This window comes from Salmo salar, chromosome ssa23 (assembly GCF_905237065.1).
Source record: "Salmo salar chromosome ssa23, Ssal_v3.1, whole genome shotgun sequence".
NCBI lineage: Eukaryota > Metazoa > Chordata > Actinopteri > Salmoniformes > Salmonidae > Salmo > Salmo salar.
Genome location: NC_059464.1, coordinates 34516857 through 34536059, shown reverse-complemented (window position 1 = coordinate 34536059; position 19203 = coordinate 34516857). Strand labels below are relative to the sequence as shown.

At 44.0% G+C, this 19203-nt stretch overlaps 1 protein-coding gene across 1 annotated transcript in view; it reads right to left on the bottom strand.

Moving 5' to 3' along the window:
• The window catches only part of si:dkey-82f1.1 (DENN domain-containing protein 2A), a 51167-nt gene extending 32004 nt beyond the window's left edge, over window positions 1-19163 (bottom strand). The window contains exon 1 of the mRNA XM_014169829.2: window positions 18807-19163. The gene's annotated coding sequence lies outside the window, so the exon portion shown is untranslated. The remainder of the gene's footprint in view (window positions 1-18806) is intronic.
• Between the last annotated feature and the right edge of the window lie 40 nt (window positions 19164-19203).

Sequence of the window (19203 nt, the reverse complement as noted above, 5' to 3'; positions counted from 1 at the left end):
AAATGATGTGCTGGGGATTTCACCGGATCACATGCTGACTTGACCTGCTTCAGTCTGACAGAGATTCATGAGAGGGGGGAGAGAGGCTGGTGAAGGTGAAGGCTGTATGAGGGAGTGAAGGAAGAGGGGGTGGGCAAATAAACAATGGAATTTCAGTCAGTCTCGCTCTCTCCCCTCCTCCCCCTCTCTACTGCCTGTCCTGTCCTGGGCCCCAGCTTCTTTCCCAAGCTGATTCCATAGCAGGGGTCTGGCTAGCAGCCAAGCAGGTCGACCGTAAGTGCAACAGGCCTCTGGACTTCTCTCTCCCTGTCCTTCCCCCTCTCACTCTTTTTATCCCGTCTCTCTCTCTCTCTCTCTCTCTCTCTCTCTCTCTCTCTCTCTCTCTCCCTCTCTCTCTCTCTCTCCCTTGCCATCTACCCCTCTCCAACCATCCCTGCATTTCCTAACTGGATGTAGTAAACATCCCTATTAGGCGACCCAAGGGAACTCAGAGGACACACACACACACACACACACACACACACCCCCCCCCGCTGCCCAGGCCCAGCGGGACTCCCCCTAGCATGTAGTGCCCCTGCTCAGCCCTGTCGCCTCTGCCTCCTCCCTCCATTGTTAGCCATTGGTAAAGGATGGACAGCAGACAGAAACAAAACTAGGTTCGCCACAGAATGAGACAGGAACTCAAGAGGATAGCATAAACAACACAATGTTTCAATCCAATCTAAAAATAACCTTGACATGTATTTTTCACACCCAAGTACCGCATGTAATGTATAAGGGGAATGCCTAGTCAGTTGTACAACTGAATGCATTCAACTGAAATGTGTTTTCCACATTTAACCCAAACCCTCTGAATCAGAGAGGTACGGGGGGCCATATTCGACATCTACGGCGAAAAGGGGAAGAGTGGGTTAACTGCCTTGCTCATAGGCAGAACAACAGATTTTTACCTTGTCAGCTGTGGGATTTGATCCAGCAACCTTTCAGCTACTAGCCCAAAGCTCTAACCACTAGGCTACCTGCATACAACTGTAAGTAGTCCCTTCTATGACAAGAGTGTTTAGTGTCTACCCCACAAAAAAACTGTAAGAGTGAATGAAACATTACCACAATGGGTCCCCAATAGCCAACCTCACAGGATGTAGAGTAATTATAATGAACAGCCATAACCCCAGAGACTAACCACTCTGCCATTTCAGAAGCCATGTATTGTTTTGTTTGTCCTTGTGTTTTTTGATGACAGACACTTAGACAGAGAGGAAGTGTGGATGGCAGGATGTGGGTTAAGGGCACTACTTCCTGTGCCCTCGCCATCCCACCTCACTATGGTGTAGGCAGATAAACTCCCGCAGTGAGAACTCAGAGACCTCTTTTGACAAATGGGACAGTTCCTCTGCTCTGCTCTCCACAAGGATACAGAAGGAGGTTCCATGGTCGATGAAAAAGGCCTGATTCCTCTCCACCTGTCAGAGCTGAGCTTGTAAATGTGCAGAAAACCCCACAGTTATCAGCCAGGAAACCGTAACAGGCTTTTAATAGTAAGGGCTTCTCTTCTGTTCCTAGTGCAGCCATTCCACATCCGACTGGCGCTGAAAATGGTGTGGCTAGCAGGCTAACAATGTGCTTAAAGACTAGGCTCCAGATGCAGAGGTTTAGGGTGAAGTTACTGACATCACGGTCTGATAAGCAGAGAAAATAATAATAAGAAGAAGAAAACTGGTGTAGGCTCAACTCTACTCCTTGGTCGTAAGTATAGAAAGTAGGGATGTGTACAGTTATTAGAATATTAGAATATCTGAACGGACATTAGTATTCCAATTTTTGTGTGAACATAATTTTTTGCGAGAAAAAAAATTCTAGCCTATTATAGATTTTAACACTGAAAAGGCTTTTTCTAAATGAAATTTGAATATCCATGTGACATTGTTACATACAAGGATATACATCAGGTATATTTCACTGGTCATCCCCAAAGCCAACACGTCCTTTGGCCGCCTTTCCTTACAGTTCTCTGCTGCCAATGACTGGAACGGAAAGCTAGAGACTTATATCTCCCTCATTAACTTTAAGCATCAGCTGTCAGAGCAGCTTACCGATCATTGCACCTGTAGACAGCCCATCTGCAAATAGCCCACCCAATTACGTTATCCCCATATTGTTCTTTTTTTCTCTTTTGCACCCCAGTATCTCTACTTGCACATCATCTGCACATCTATCACTCCAGTGTTAATGCTATATTGTAATTATTTCGTCACTATGGCCTATTTATTGCCTTACCTCCCTAATCTTATTACATTTGCACACACTGTATATAGTTTTTTTCTATTGTGTTATTGACTGTATGTTTGTTTATTCCATGTGTAACACTGTGTTGATGTTGTTGTCTCACTGCTTTGCTTTATCTTGGCCAGGTCTCAGTTGTAAATGAGAACTTGTTCTCAACTGGCCTACCTGGTTAAATAAAGGTGAAAAAATAAATAATAAAAAATACCATGTCATTTCTAATGATTCATTTCATAAAGCAAACTTTTCAGTGTAGTTTTATGATGTGCACGATGCAAACCATAAAAAAGCCCGGTAGCCAACTGGCGTGTAGCTTGTTGTTAACATCAACATGTTAAATGTGCAACCAGAGGAAAAAAACTCTAGATCACCTGTACTCCACACACAGAGACGCGTACAAAGCTCTCCCTCACCCTCCGTTTGATAAATCCGACCACAACTCTATCCTCCTGATTCCTGCTTACAAGCAAAAATTAAAGCAGGAAGCACCAGTGACTCGGTCTACAAAAAAATAGTCAGATGAAGCACATGCTAAACTACAGGACTGTTTTGCTATCACAGACTGGAACATGTTCCGGGATTCCTCCGATGGTATTGAGGAGTACACCACATCAGTCACTGGTTTTATCAATAAGTGCATCGAGGACGTCGTCCCCACAGTGACTGTACGTACATACCCCAACCAGAAGCCATGGATTACAGGCAACACAACATTCGCACTGAGCTAAAGGGTGCTGCCGCTTTCAAAGTGCGGGACTCTAACCTGGAAGCTTACAAGAAATCCTGCTATGCCCTGCGACGAACCACCAAACAGGCAAAGCGTCAATACAGGGCTAAGATTGAATCATACTACATCAGCTCCGATGCTCGTCTTATGTGGCAGGGCTTGCAAACTATTACAGACTACAAAGGGAAGCACAGCCGCGAGCTGCCCAGTGACACGAGCCTACCAGTCGAGCTAAATCAGTTGTTTGCTTGCTTCGAGGCAAAGCAACACTGAGGCTTGCATGAGAGCATCAGCTGTTCCGGACGACTGTTTGATCACGCTCTTCATAGCCGACGTGAGTAAGACCTTTAAACAGGTCTACATACACAAGGCTGCGGGGCCAGACGGATTACCAGGACGTTTGCTCCGGGCATGTGCTGACCAACTGGCAGGTGTCTTCACTGACATTTTCAACATGTCCCTGATTGAGTCTGTAATACCAACATGTTTCAAGCAGACCACCATAGTCCCTGTGCCCAAGAACACAAAGGCAACCTGCCTAAATGACTACAGACCCGTTGCACTCAAGTCCATAGCCATGAAGTGCTTTGAAAGGTTGGTAATGGCTCACTTCAACACCATTATCCCAGAAACTCTAGACCCACTCCAATTTGCATACCGCCCAAACCGATCCACAGATGATGCAATCTCTATTGCACTCCACACTGCCCTTTCCCACCTGGACAAAAGGAACACTATTGTGAGAATGCTATTCATTGACTACAGCTCAGTATTCAACACCATAGTACCCTCAAAGCTCATCACTAAGCTAAGGATCCTGGGACTAAACACCTCCCTCTGCAACTGGATCCTGGACTTCCTGACGGGCCGCCCCCAGGTGGTGAGGGTAGGTAGCAACACATCTGCCACGCTGATCCTCAACACTGGAGCTCCCCAGCGGTGCGTGCTCAGTCCCCTCCTGTACTCCCTGATCACCCACGACTGCATGGCCAGGCACGACTACAACACCATCATTAAGTTTGCAGACGACACAACAGTGGTAGGCCTGATCACCGACAATGATGAGACAGTCTATAGGGAGGAGGTCAGAGGTGGCCGGGTGGTGCCAGAATAACAAACTATCCCTCAACGTAACCAAGACTTAGGAGATGATTGTGGACTACAGGAAAAGGAGCACACCCCCATTCTCATAGACGGGGCTGTAGTGGAGCAGGTTGAGAGCTTCAAGTTCCTTGGTGTCCACATCAACAACAAACTAGAATGGTCCAAACACACCAAGACAGTCGTGAAGAGGGCACGACAACGCCTATTCCCCCTCAGGAAACTAAAAAGATTTGGCATGGGTCCTGAGATCCTCAAAAGGTTCTACAACTGCAACATCGAGAGCATCCTGACTGGTTGCATCACTGCCTGGTACAGCAATTGCTCAGCCTCTGACTGCAAGGCACTACAAAGGGTAGTGCGTACGGCCCAGTACATCACTGGGGCTAAGCTGCCTGCCATCCAGGACCTCTACACCAGGCGGTGTCAGAGGAAGGCCCTAAAAATTGTCAAAGACCCCAGCCACCCCAGTCATAGACTGTTCTCTCTACTACTGCATGGCAAGCGGTACCGGAGTGCCAAGTCTAGGACAAAAAGGCTTCCCAACAGTTTTTACCCCCAGCCATAAGACTCCTGAACAGGTAATCAAATGGCTACCCGGACTATTTGCATAGTGTGCCCCCCCAACCCCTCTTTTTATGCTGCTGCTACTCTCTGTTTATCATATATGCATAGTCACTTTAACAATACATTCATGTACATACTACCTCAGTTGGGCCGACCAACCAGTGCTCCCCCACATTGGCTAACTGGGCTATCTGCATTTTGTCCCGCCACCCACCACCTGCCAACCCTTCTTTTACGCTACTGCTACTCTCTGTTCATCATATATGCATAGTCACTTTAACCATATCTACATGTACATACTACCTCAATCAGCCTGACTAACCGGTGTCTGTATGTAGCCTCGCTACTTTTATAGCCTCGCTACTGTATATAGCCTGTCTTTTTACTGTTGTTTTATTTCTTTACCTACCTATTGTTCACCTAATACCTTTTTTGCACTATTGGTTAGAGCCTGTAAATAAGCATTTCACTGTAAGGGCTACACCTGTTGTATTCGGCGCACATGACAAATAAAGTTTTATTTGATTTGTTTATGTTTGCCAATCAACGTGGCAAAGAGGCTCAATGTGTAGCAAGTGAAGTGAGAATAAAATTACGGAATTAAAAGTTAGCAAAATGAGAAGGAGTAGGCTATCTGAATGGGGTTGGGGAGAAAGCACAGCATGTGGCCTCATTTAGCCTAACTAGCTATAGTTGGTTAGCTTAGCTAGCTAGCTTCTCTAGGGTACTCCAGTTAAGACAGGCAATGCTATATGAGATTACAAATAACATTGTGGTGGCTACAAGTTAGCTAGTCTTGGCTGTGGCAAAGTTAGCTAGTCTTGGCTCTCCCTCCGTCTGCTCGCTACACACACCACCCTATATAACCACAGCCAGCTGCAGCAATAGAGCACCAGCCTCTCCCTCGTACAGCAGTGCTCAGGTTAAAAACATAGCTACGTTTAAAAAAAACACATCTATTTCGAATATTCAGATATCAGACAAAAATGAATTCTACTTTTCGAATAGGGAAATTATTTCAAACCCTCATCCCAAATAGAAAGAGTTATCTTGAGAGCAGAGAGGAGAGGTGACAAGAGGAGAGGTGACAAGAGGAACAGAACAAGGGAAAAGAGACAGAACAGAGAATAGAAAGAGAATGGAAGAGAAAACAAGAGAAGGAGAAGAAGATGAATTGGTGAGAGAAAGAAGCAGAGAAGTAAACGATCCCTATTCAACCCATCTGGATCACACTCCTACACACTCCCTCCATCTCCTCCTCTACAGGCCTGTATTCCCCTCCTCCTTGCAGGCAGAGACTCCTGCATGTGCTGCTCCTCACTCATCTCAATCTGATATCAATTACCCTCCTGGCTCCACTGACCACAGCCAATGCCAGCCAACCACAAAGCCTGCTCTACTGAGTACATCTAGCTAGCTACAAATCTGGCCCTCGTTTCCCAGTTGCAATGTAATTTAAGGGTTATAATGATTGTACCAGAGCATGTTTAGAGTGTTTCCCAAACAAGCACATAGAAAGAATGTTCGCTAAGTGCGTTGTTAGACGATGTATAGATAGTGATAGGATCGAAAGAAAAGCAGCGCTGCTCTCGGATCAGCTTTCTCCATTCAAATCTTACCTTAACATTAGAATTATTCCACAATACTGATGATGGATCAGCTTCTAGAACAGGGGTCGAAACCAGGCAGCCCGCAGGCCAAAACTGTCCAGGAAGGGATTTTAATTGCCCCCAGGAATTCAGCAAAAAACTAAATTAATTCGCTAAGACAAAAATCAGAATAAACATCTCTCTGGTAAGAAGAAGGGTGGGGGTATATGTTTCATGATTAACGACTCATGGTGTAATCGTAACAACATACAGGAACTGAAGTCCTTTTGTTCACCTGACCTAGAATTCCTCACAATCAAATGCCTACCGTATTATCTCCCAAGAGAACTCTCCTCGGTTATCGTCACAGCAGTGTATATCCACCCTCAAACCAAGACGAAGACGGCCCTCAAGGAACTTCACTGGACTTTATGCAAACTGGAAACCATATATCCTGAGGCTGCATTTATTGTAGCTGGGGATTTTAATTTGAGAACTAATTTGAGAACAAGGCTCCCTAAATTCTATCAGCATATTGAATGCAGTACACGAGCGAGTAACACACTCTAACTTCCGCGATGTCTGGTCCCTCCTCCGCCCTCTTTTTGACTCCATCTTGTTGCTCGCTTAATATAGGCAGAAACTAAAACAGGAAGCGCCGCCCTTAGGTCTATCCAATGCTGGTCTGACCAATCGGATTCCACGCTTCAAGATTGTTTCGATCATGTGGACTGGGATGTGTTCCGGGTAGCCTCAGAGAATAACATTTACATTTTAGTCATTTAGCAGACGCTCTTATCCAGAGCGACTTACAGTAGTGAATGCATACATTTCATACATTTTTTTTGGTACTGGCCCCCCGTGGGAATTGAACCCACAAACCTGGCGTTGCAAACACCATGCTCTACCAACTGAGCCACAGGGAAGGCCCTAACATTGACGTATACACTGATTCGGTGAGCGAGTTTATAAGGAAGTCTATAGGAGATGTTGTACCCACTGTGACTATTAAAACCTTCCCTAACTAGAAACCGTGGATGGATGGCAGCATTTGTGCTAAACTGAAAGCACGTTCCACCGCATTTAATCATGGCAAGACAACTGGGAATATGGCTGAATACAAACAGTGTAGTTATTCTCTCCATAAGGCAATCAAACAAGCAAAGTGTCAGTATAGAGTCCAAGTGGAGTCGCAATTCAACGGCTCAAACACGAGACGTATATGTGGCAGGGTCTACAGACAATCACGGATTACAAACAGAAAACCAGCCCCGTCGCGGACATCGACGTCTTGCTTCAAGACAAACTAAACACCTTCTTTGCCCACTTTGAGGATAATACAGTGCCACTGATGCGGCCCGCTACCAAAGACTGTGGGCACTCCTTCTCCGTGGCCGACGTGAGTAAAACATTTAAACATGTTAACCCTCGCAAGGCTGCTGACCCAGAAGGCATCCCTAGCCGCGTCCTCAGAGCATGCGCAGACCAGCTGGCTGGCTGGTGTTTACGGACATATTCAATCATTCCATATCCCAGTCTGCCTTTCCCCACATGCTTCAAGATGGCCACCATCATTCCCAAGAAAGCAAAGGTAACTGAACTAAATGACTATCGCCCCGTAGCACTCACTTCTGTAATCATGACGTGCTTTGAGACTAGTCAAGGATCATATCACCTCCACCCTACCTGTCACCCTAGACCCACTTCAATTTGCTTACCTCCCCAATAGGTCGACAGACGATGCAATCACCATTCCACTGCACACTGCCCTATCCCATCTGGACAAGAGGAATACCTATGTAAGAATGCTGTTCATTGACTACAGCTCAGCATTCAATAGTATAGTACCCTCCAAATTCATCATTAAGCTGGGTCTCAACCCCACCCTGTGCAATTGAGTCCTGGACTTCCTGACAGGCCGCCCCCAGGTGGTGAAGGTAGGAAAGAACATCTCCACTCTGCTGATCCTCAACACTGGGTGCGTTCTCATCCCCCTCCTGTACTCCCTGTTCACCCACGACTGTTTGCAGACGACACAACAGTGGTAGGCTTGATTACCAACAACGACGAGACAGCCTACGAGGGAGGAGGTGAGGGCTCTGGAGTGTGGTGTCAGGAAAATAACCTCTCACTCAATGTCAGCAAAACAGAAGAGATGATTGTGGACTTCAGGAAATAGCAAAGGGAGCACCCCCCATCCACATTGATGGGACAGCAGTGGAGAAGGTGGAAAGTTTTAAGTTCCTCGGTGTACATATCACCGACAAACTGAAATGGTCCACCCACACAGACAGTGTGGCGAAGGCGCAAAAGTGCCTCTTCAACCTAAGGAGGCTTAAAAAACATGGCTTGTCATCAAAAACCTTCAATAACTTTTACAGGTGCACAATTGAGAGCATCCAATCGGGCTGTTTTACCGCCTGGTACGGCAACTGCACCGCCCACAACCGCAGGGCTCTCCAGAGGGTGGTGCGGTCTGCACAACACATCACCGGGGCAAACTACCTGCCCTCCAAGACACCTACAACACCCGATGTCACAGGATGGCAAAAAAGATCATCAAGGACAATAACCACCTGAGCAACTGCCTGTTCATCCCGCTTCTATCCAGAAGGCGAGGTCAGTACTGGTGCATCAAAGCTGGGACCGAGAGATAGAAGCTGTTTTTCAATCTCAAAGCCATCAGATTGTTAAACAGCCATCACTAGCACAGAGATGCAGCTGCCTACTTACAGACTTGATATCATTGGCCACTTTAATAAATGCAACACTAGTCACTTTAATATGCCACTGTCACACCCTGACCTTAGAGAGCCTTTTTTATTCTCTATTTTGTTAGGTCAGGGTGTGACTTGGGTGGGCATATCTATGTTTCTATTTCTTTGTTGGCCTAGTATGGTTCCCAATCAGAGGCAGCTGTTTATCGTTGTCTCTGATTGGGGATCATATTTAGGCAGCCCTTTTTCCCCACCTGTGATTGTGGGATCTTGTTTGTGTGTAGTTGCTTTCTGCACTGCATATAGCTTTACGTTCGTTTTTGTATTTTGTTGTTTTTCTCCGGTGTCATTTTTAATAAAAGTAAAATGTACGCCTAAAAGTAAAATGTACGCTGCACCTTGGTATCATTCCAACAAGCGTGATAGCCACTTTAAGAATGTTTACATATCTCGCATTACTCATCTCATATAGGCATACTGTATCCTACACTATCTATTGAACTTAGCCACTCTGTCACTGCTCATCCATATATTTTATATATTCTTATCCCATTCCTTTTGTTGTGGAATTGTTGACCTGTTATTATCTGTTAGATACTGCTGCACTGTCGGATCTAGAAGCATAAGCAATTCGCTACACTCACAATAACATCTGCTAACCATGTGTATGTGACCAATAACATTTGATTTGATCATGAAAGACACTGAGGCAAAGATGACAGGCAGTCCCAGGCCTAGTCGCAAACTAGAACTCAATTGATTGAACACAAAGTTTATTTCAATATGATTGAAATAGGCTATATAGGCCCATGTAGCCTATGTATATTGAAATGCAGTCATTTCGGTTTTCATTTGAAGCATAATTTTATCAATTTTATCCTTTCATCCTTTTTGGTAATGATTGCAAAAACTTTGACATTCCATTTTAGTCATTTAGCAGACGCTCTTATCCAGAGCGACTTACAGTAGTGAATGCATTCATTTCATTTCATGCATTTTCATTTCATTCATTTCATTTCATGCAAACACCATGCTCTACCAACTGAGCCACAGGGACAACTTGACAACTTGTACAGTTCAAGTCGAAGGTTTACATACACCTTAGCCAAATACATTTAAACTTAGTTTTTCACAATTCCTGACATTTAATCCTAATAACAATTCCCTGTCTTAGGTCAGTTAGTAACACCACTTTATTTTAAGAATGTGAAATGTCAGAATAATAGTAGAGAGAATGATTTATTTCAGCTTTAATTTCATCACATTCCCAGTGGATCAGAAATTCACATACACTCAATTAGTATTTGGTAGCATTGCTTTTAAATTGTTTAACTTGGGTCAAACGTTTCAGGTAGCCTTCCACAAGCTTCCCACAATAAGTTGGGTGAATTTTGTCCCATTCCTCCTGACAGAGCTGCTGTAACTTATGTCAGGTTTGTAGGCCTCCGTGCTCACACACACTTTTTCAGTTCTGCCCACAAATTTTCCATAGGATTGAGGTCAGGACTTTGTGATGGTCACTCCAATATCTTGACTTTGTTGTCCTTATGCCATTTTGCCACAACTTTGGAAGTATGCTTGGGGTCATTGTCCATTTGGAAGACCCATTTGCGACCAAGCTTTAACTTCCTGACTGATGTCTTGAGATGTTGCTTCAATATATCCACATCATTTTCCTGCCCCATGATGCCATCTATTTTGTGAAGTGCACCAGTCCCTCCTGCAGCAAAGCACCCCAACAACATGATGCTGCCACCCCCGTGCTTCACGATTGGGAGGGTGTTCTTTGGCTTGCAAGCCTCCCCCTTTTTCCTCCAAACATAATGATGGTCATTATGGCCAAACAGTTCTATTTTTGTTTCATCAGACCAGAGGACATTTCTCCAAAAAGTACAATCTTTGTCCCCATGTGCAGTTGCAAACAGTTGTCTGGCTTTTTTATGCCGGTTTTGGAGCAGTGGCTTCATCCGTGCTGAGCGGCCTTTCAGGTTATGTCGATATAGGACTCGTTTTACATTGGCAATAGATACTTTTGTACCTGTTTCCTCCAGCAACTTCACAAGGTCCTTTGCTGTTGTTCTGGGATTGATTTGCACTTTTCGCACCAAAGTACGTTCATCTCTAGGAGACAGAACGCATCTCCTTCCTGAGTGATATGACGGTTGCGTGGTCCCATGGTGTTTATACTTGCGTACTATTGTTTGTACAGATGAACGTGGTACCTTCAGGCATTTGAAAATTGCTCCCAAGGATGAACCACACTTGTGGAGGTCTACAATTGTTTTTCTGAAATCTTTGCTGATTTCTTTTGATTTTCCCATGATGTCAAGCAAAAGGCACTGAGTTTGAAGGTAGGCCTTGAAATACATCCACAGGTACACCTCCAATTGACTCAAATGATGTCAATTAGCCTATCAGAAGCTTCTAAAGCCATGACATCATTTTCTGGAATTTTCCAAGCTGTTTAAAGGCACAGTCAACTTAGTGTATGTAAACTTCTGACCCACTGGAATTGTGATACAGTGAATTATAAGTGAAATAATCTGTCTGTAAACAATTGTTGGAAAAATTACTTGTGTCATGCACAAAGTAGATGTCCTAACTGACTTGCCAAAACTATAGTTTGTTAACAATACATTTGTGGAGTGGTTGGAGTTTTAATGACTCCAACCTAAGTGGATGTAATCTTCCGACTTCAACTGTATATGTAGTTCATTCTGAAGTTATCGGCAGTCAGTCAGACAGATAGCACCTCTTTTTCTAAGAGTATATCTAAAACCTTGTGCATAAACATCTGCATTGCTTGATCTTTGGGGTTTTAGACTGGGTTTCTGTATAAGTACTTTGTGACATCTGCTAATATAAAAAGCGCTTTATAAATACATTTGATTGATTTGATTGATTGGTTCATAATCTGTCCCCATAGGAGAACCCTTTGAAGAACCCTTTTTGTTTGCAGGTAGAACCCTTTTTGGTTCCAGGTACAACCCTTTTGGGTTCCATGTAAAACCATTTCTACAGAGGGTATTATGTAGAACCAAAACGGGTTCTCCTATGGGGACAGCCGAAGAACAATTTTGGAACCATTTTTTCTAAGAGTACGACGGTTTTTAAAAGCCATGTCACTAACGAAGACTCTGGGAAACAACTCGGCTACTAAAGATACATCGTTAGAAGAGGTTCTGACGATGATCTGAACACTACAAAGGCGCTTGTAAACCAGGCTCTGGCCTATATTAAATGATCCAAGCTTGCTCTACTGAATAGCCTACGCCTACAACTCTAGCATTCTTTAGTGGATCCGAGATTTCTTTGTAAATACATCTAGCTACAACTTCGGCATGCATAAGCTGATCCAAACCTGCAGTGCCTTCTTAATAAAGCTACAACTTTGTCTGACGCTGCATTAGTTAATCTAATCCTGCTCGTGTTCCCTGCATCAGAATTACTCAAGAGGTGTCTTTTCTAGATGCACAACATCAATCAGAAAGTATTGCACAACACAATGCTTTGCTGTGGATACATCAAGCTGTAATGTAAGTGAAAGTGCAAAGTTCATAGGGCTGTAAAAAAAAATCCCCCAGTGACAGTCAGGCCATTAACTAAAGGGCTTGCCAAATAAAAGCAGCGTTGGAAGTTATGGAAGTGTTCCTGGCTGTGAGTTTCCTGTGTGGAGCTGAGGCTGTGGATATGGGTTTCACAAGGGGTGGGATACGCTATGCAGCAACAGGTAAGAAAATATGCAACTCACACACCTGATGAAGCTAGATGAGGTTTCACCTGCCCTCAACCACAATGAGAGGAGTGAGAAACATGTCTTATATTTCAGATAATGCTAGTACCTATTGTTGGAAGACCCAACTGCTCCACAAAGGAAATGTGCTATTCAATACTCTAACCCAAGATCAAACAGCTGATGGAAAAACAAGTTTTATTAACAATGAACTGTTGTCTCTTGAAATGAGTTGGGTTACTTTGAAACTAGAACACTACCGACATAAACCCCTTGCTGCTAGTTCTCACTACGGCCAATCAATTAGACCTGATATAGTCCTGCATATCCCTTCAACAGTGTATATGGTACATTGGAACTTCTTCACTTGTTCTCTGGTCCAGGATCAGTTTTCTCCTCCTAGCCACAGTCTCTCCCAGATGAGCTCACTGACAAATTTCGGCCACATTTCTGGGGTTCTGCCTGAGAATTCCCAGCAGAATTCCCGATCCCATCCCATTCCCACTCCGCAGGCCTGTGCAGAACCGATTTTTATAATTCCCTGGCTGCTCCCAGAGGACTAGTGCGAGGTGAGAGCTTGGGAAAATGGTCTTCTGGAGACAAAGCGCAGCAGAGCAGATGATTTTGACCCCTACACACCCAAAGACCGGTAACTGTGAGCTTAAGCCAAGAGAGAACTCAAGAGAGACAAAACTAAATAAAACACAACACAGTGTAAGCCAAAAGAGAACTCATAGAAAACTGAAAGAAAATAGTTGTGCAGCAGGTAGTGTGATCTTGTTGGAGACAGACAGACACTGCAAGCGATCAAAGGCATGATCAAAGGTGCCAATCAGCAGTGTGTGTCTACTGGCTAGACTACTAAAGCCAAGCTCATTAAGGTGTTACACCTGGGTGAATCTCCAGACATTCTTTGAATTCTCATCAAACAGTGGATCTGTAATTGTCAGCAGCATTCTTTTCAACAGTTTCTGTTTTATGTTTTTTTTTGGTTTTAAAGTAGAAGTTTTACATTATATTTGGTTTATTTGTATCTTTTAACTTAAACATTGGAATAGAAAGTGCTACAAATTGTGTCAAAAATAATAACTTAAGATGCCCCCTATTCTCCAAACAAGATGGTATATTCCATTAATTGTAGTAGTTGGAACAACTGAGAGCCGAAAGTAGGCTACATATGGTTTATTATACACGGAATAAGGAATACAAAATGCTCTGTAATATTTTCCACCTTTAGTATGAGCCCAGCGCAGAGCATGGCCACATCAGCCAAAGTCAACAAGCTGTGTCCTCGGTGTAGCAACACGAGAACGACCCTCTGGGTAGAGTTGCCAGTTCCGCTTCCAAACACACACATTCCTTCCAAACAAGAACGTGCCCAATACTCTAATTCTCCCTCTATGGCGGTGGTGGCGAAAGGGACTGAAGCCCAGGGAAAAAAAGTGTGTGTGTGTGTGTCCGCACATGTGTGTGTGAGACACTGCCAGTAGACACACAAGCTGCAGAGTTGCCCAGAGCCAGCCAACAACATTGGGGTTTGGATGGGCCACATTATGACTGGTTAGCTCTTCTACCCCACATCTAACAGGGTGCGGTACAGACTTACCTGACTCTGCCTTCTTTCCCCTGGTAGGCTACACTACACTACTATAATGTACTGTAGTTACTCTATGCAAACAAAACAGCAGGGAAGCGATATTGGCTGTCATGTCTTGCTAAATGATCTCATTGAAATCACAGCACCAATTTCCCCACAGCCACAGTCTGTCTTCCTTTTACGGCACGTTTCAACACAGCACTGAGGCACTGAGTCGCTGTGGAACTTAACAGGCTACGCTGTCCTGACAGTATTTTGATATGGTCTTGGATGGTGTGTGTGCGTGCGTGCGTGAGTGCATGCCTGCATGCATGTATGTGTATGGTGAGTGTGGGCTTTCAACAACAAAACATTATTGATCATTCTGAAGCCTTAGTGTGATAATGACTAAAGCTTTGGGCTCGCCCTACCTCTCAGACAATACACCAAAGCACATCAGGAATTCCTTCACTAACACCGCAGGACACATTCTGACTGTGTCGCCATGGTAACCACAGCAACTTGTCCATGGCAGCAGTCTGTGGGCCCCAGTATGTCCTCGGCCACAGGGGGTGCCCTCCAGGGTGCCTGTCAAAGGCTGGTTCCTGTAAGAGGGCGATATGGCCGTGTCCATCTCAGAGACCTGCTGTCACTGTTCTAAACTCAGAATAATGGACCTCTGGTGAGAGGGGACACGCCACACATGTCACACACACACTATAAATGCACCGCATAACCCTACTGCTTGCGAAGAGACAGCTCGCTCTGTCATTGACTAAGTCCCAGTGGGCACCGATGATAACAATTTATGACTTCTGGCCCAGCACTGTTATGACTCAACACATGTGATACACAGAGATCCATTTATCCAATACAAGATGGTTTCACAAACCAGCTAGGATTCAATTGTGACATATGACACAGTTGACACGATATTAAACATCTGTCTTTTGAGTTCCTTGAAAAATAGGTTTACAATGTCGCTGCATATTGAGAAAACATTCTCCAAACATCTACTGGGATTTAAGACTGCACGAGCTCTTTTATTTGCCTTTTGGTTTTATATGTGTGTGTGTGTGTGTGTGTGTGTGTGTGTGTGTGTGTGTGTGTGTGTGTGTGTGTGTGTGTGTGTGTGTGTGCATGAGTATATCTGTGTGAGTGTGTGTGAATGATTGAGTAAGTGTCTGGCTGAGAAAACCCAAATCTACAAAGGGAAGCAGTGAGCAGCATTGCGCCACATAGCAGTCATCCTGCTATTCTCTCTCTCCACTCCAGAGAATGTTAACAGCCTTTCCAATCAAACAGCCGTTGGTGCAGTATTTGTCTGATAACAACAAATAAAAGGTTCTTGCTCCCCAACAGTCCTGACTTACTACAGGATTATAGGTAATTTAGTACCATGACCTCTGTAGCTCTGTTGGTAGAGCATGGCACTTGTAACGCCAGGATAGTGGGTTTGATTCCTGGGACCCATACTTAAAATGTATGCATGCATGACTGTATGTCGCTCTGGATAAAAACTTCTGCTAAATGGCAAATTATATATATTATGTTACAAACCAAAACAGAAAAACAGACTCTCTCACTAATGGTCTACAGTACTTCTCACCACAGAACAAAATGCACCCTTGAAACAGTACAAACGTGCCCTGCAGTACAGAACTCCAGGTTTAATTAACTAAAGAGCTAATCAAGACCTTCGAAATATCAAACTAGCTATCATCACCACAAAAGAGCAACCCACTGGGCACACACTGGTTGAATCAACGTAAACTAGACCTTAAATTGTCTTCTGTGCCCAATGGGAAGACTCATGACATGTCTGATGGAACTCCAGTTGTCAATGTTCCACAAAAATCCTGTTGTTTATGAAGGAACATAGAAAAGCAAATGGAACATTGCACAGTAGGAATTAGTGAGGACCTGGGGGGAGGTCAAAACCATTTAAGATGATGATTGATAGCTATCTTTTAAAGGTAAGTCCTGTAAAAACTCTGGAGAGGTTCCTGGTAAACTGTACGACATGACATCACACAGAGCTTTCTATGTCTCTCGTACATCTTTCAAACCAAGACGTTTTTCGTCTACTTTTCTTTATATGTGTAATGTATTGCCAGCGACAAACCCTATACTTTTATTTCCACTAACCGACCTAGTCATGATTGAGGTAAAGGTCAGGCACTGACGTTGGGCGATTAGGCCTGGCTCACAGTCCGCGTTCCAATTCAACCCAAACGTTTTTGATGGAGTTGAGGACAGGGCTCTGCGCAGGCCAGTCAAGTTCTTATACACCAATCTTGACAAACCATTTCTGTATGGACCTCGCTTTGTGCACAGGGGCATTGTCATGCTGAAATAGGAAAGGGCCTTCCCCAAACAAAGTTGGAAGCACAGAATCGTCTAGAATGTCATTGCATGCTGTAGTGTTAAGATTTCCCTTCACTGGAACTAAGGGGCCTAAGCCGAACCATGAAAAACAGCCCCAGACCATTATTCCTCCTCTACCAAACTTTACAGTTGGCCCTATGCATTGGGGCAGGTAGCGTGCTCCTGGCATCTGCCAAACCCAGAGTCGTCCATCAGACTGCCAGATTGTGAAGCGAGATTCATCACTCCAGAGAACGCGTTACGACGGATCCAGATTCCAATGGTGGTGAGCTGTACACCATTCCAGCTGACGCTTGGCATTGCACATGGTGATCTTAGGCTTGTGTGTATCTGCTCGGCCATGGAAACCCATTTCATGAAGCTCCCAACGAACAGTTCTTGTGCTGACTTTGCCTCCAGAGGCAGTTTGGAACTCACCACTTAGCTCCTAGACATTTCCACTTCACAATAACAACACTTCCAGTTGACTGGGGCAGCTCTATCAGGGCATAAATTTGATGAACCGACTTGTTGGGAAGGTGGCATCCTATGACGGTGCCATGTTGAAAGTCACTGAGCTCTTTAGTAAGGCCATTCTACTGCCAATATTTTAATTCAGTCCAGCTTTCCTTGAAGAAGCCCCCAACTCCAAATGTTGGTTTTATGGTAATTTTATTGTGTAGCAGCATTGTTAACTTCAGTTCACCCTACTTCTCCAGCCACCATTGTTTCCACCAAACAGTTTATATCGCAACAAACTCTTGTGCTATACTACCCAGAGCTTACCTTCACAGGTTTAATGAAAAGTCAACAGACCTCTTCCTCCAGAGAATGAGATGCACAGCCAGGGCTGAACTGCTCTCTCTCTCTCTCCCTTGCTGTCTCTCTCTCTCTCTCTCTCTCCCTTGCTGTCTCTCTCTCTCTCCCTTGCTCTCTCTCTCTCTCTTTCAGTAGAGTACAGCACAGTAGAGTTCAGTACAGTAAAGTAGAGTATTGTTCAGTACAGTACATTATTGTACTCAACTCTAGTGTGCTCTACTGAACTCTACTCCACTCTATTCTACTGTACAGTACATTACAGTACAGTACAAGACAGTACCGAACTATACACTACTTGTCTTTACTGTACTGTACTGAACTATACTTTTCCTTTCTTTACAATACTGTACTCTACTCTACTGTACTGTACTTTACTGTACTGTACTGTCCAAACTTGTGAAACATAGATGTCTATGATTGGTCTTTCTGGAAGATGGTTTTTCTGGAAGATGTTTTCTAAGACCCCCTTTTCATCTGTTTGACAAGAAATCAAAGCCCTTGCTTATTCTTAATATCTAGGATGGAAAATTGTATATATTTTTTTATATATGCCAGCTTTCATTTGATACCCAATTTGACATGCTCATATGAACTTCACCTGTTGGTGCTCAAGGGGCCTTTTACATGGAAATGACCGCTATCAAAGTACTGTATAAACATATACAAAAGCACATGTGAAAACACACAAGCTCACATGCATGCATTGCACACAGCCACACACAAGCATGCACACACCCACATCTGCATTAACCCCCTTTTTATTTGCACTGACTCTCTTGCACTGACTCTATGCACACTCACTGAACTCTGCATATTGACGCTATACACACGCACACACACACACACGCACACACACACACACACACACACACACAGACGCTGTACTCTGCAGCTACTCTGTTTATTATCTATCCTGATTGCCTAGTCACTTTTACCCCTACCTACATGTACATAATATTACCTCAATTACCTCAACTACCTCGTACCCCCAGCACATTGACTCAGTACCGGTACTCCTTGTATAGTATCGTTATTGTTATTTTATTCTGTTACTAATCACATGAAAATGTTTGGAACATTTTTCTGATTTGATTTGACGTGTAAGCATACAACTGACACAAAGATACTATACCTGTGCATAGTGTGTGGAGTTCAAAATATACAAAACTGTCAAACTTACAATAAATACACATTAAATATGCATGTTACTGTTTCAGTCCCATAGTAAAAAAAAAAGATTCACAGAAAGTACAAAAGGAAATCCCCCGCAAACCGAAACACATACACACACAGTTAACACACTGTTTAAAGGCTTATTTTGCCATACCTTTCTCAGCTGGATGAGCCCTGTAGAAGTGCTCTTGCACTGGTTTCTCATTTTGTGAAATCTGACACTGGATGAGGCAGCATTCACTCGCATGATTTCCTTTAGATCAAAATGTCCTTTATCCCCTTTCTCCTTCGGTTTTGCACCCCTACCCCTGCCTCAGAGCTGCTCTCTCACTTAGCATAGCCCCTTGCCTCTTCTTTCCAAGCAGCCAAAGAGCTTCTCCAAGTTTCTCCACAAACTTGTTTGAAAAAGGACTAGGCAGTCCCTCCCCTTTCAGCCTAAATGTTTTCAGTTATTCTCTCTCAAACACTCACTCGGACTATCTTCTCTTTCAATGATGTTGCCTCTCTCTTTCTCTCTCTCTCAAACTTTCCCACCCCTCCTCTCATGGCAC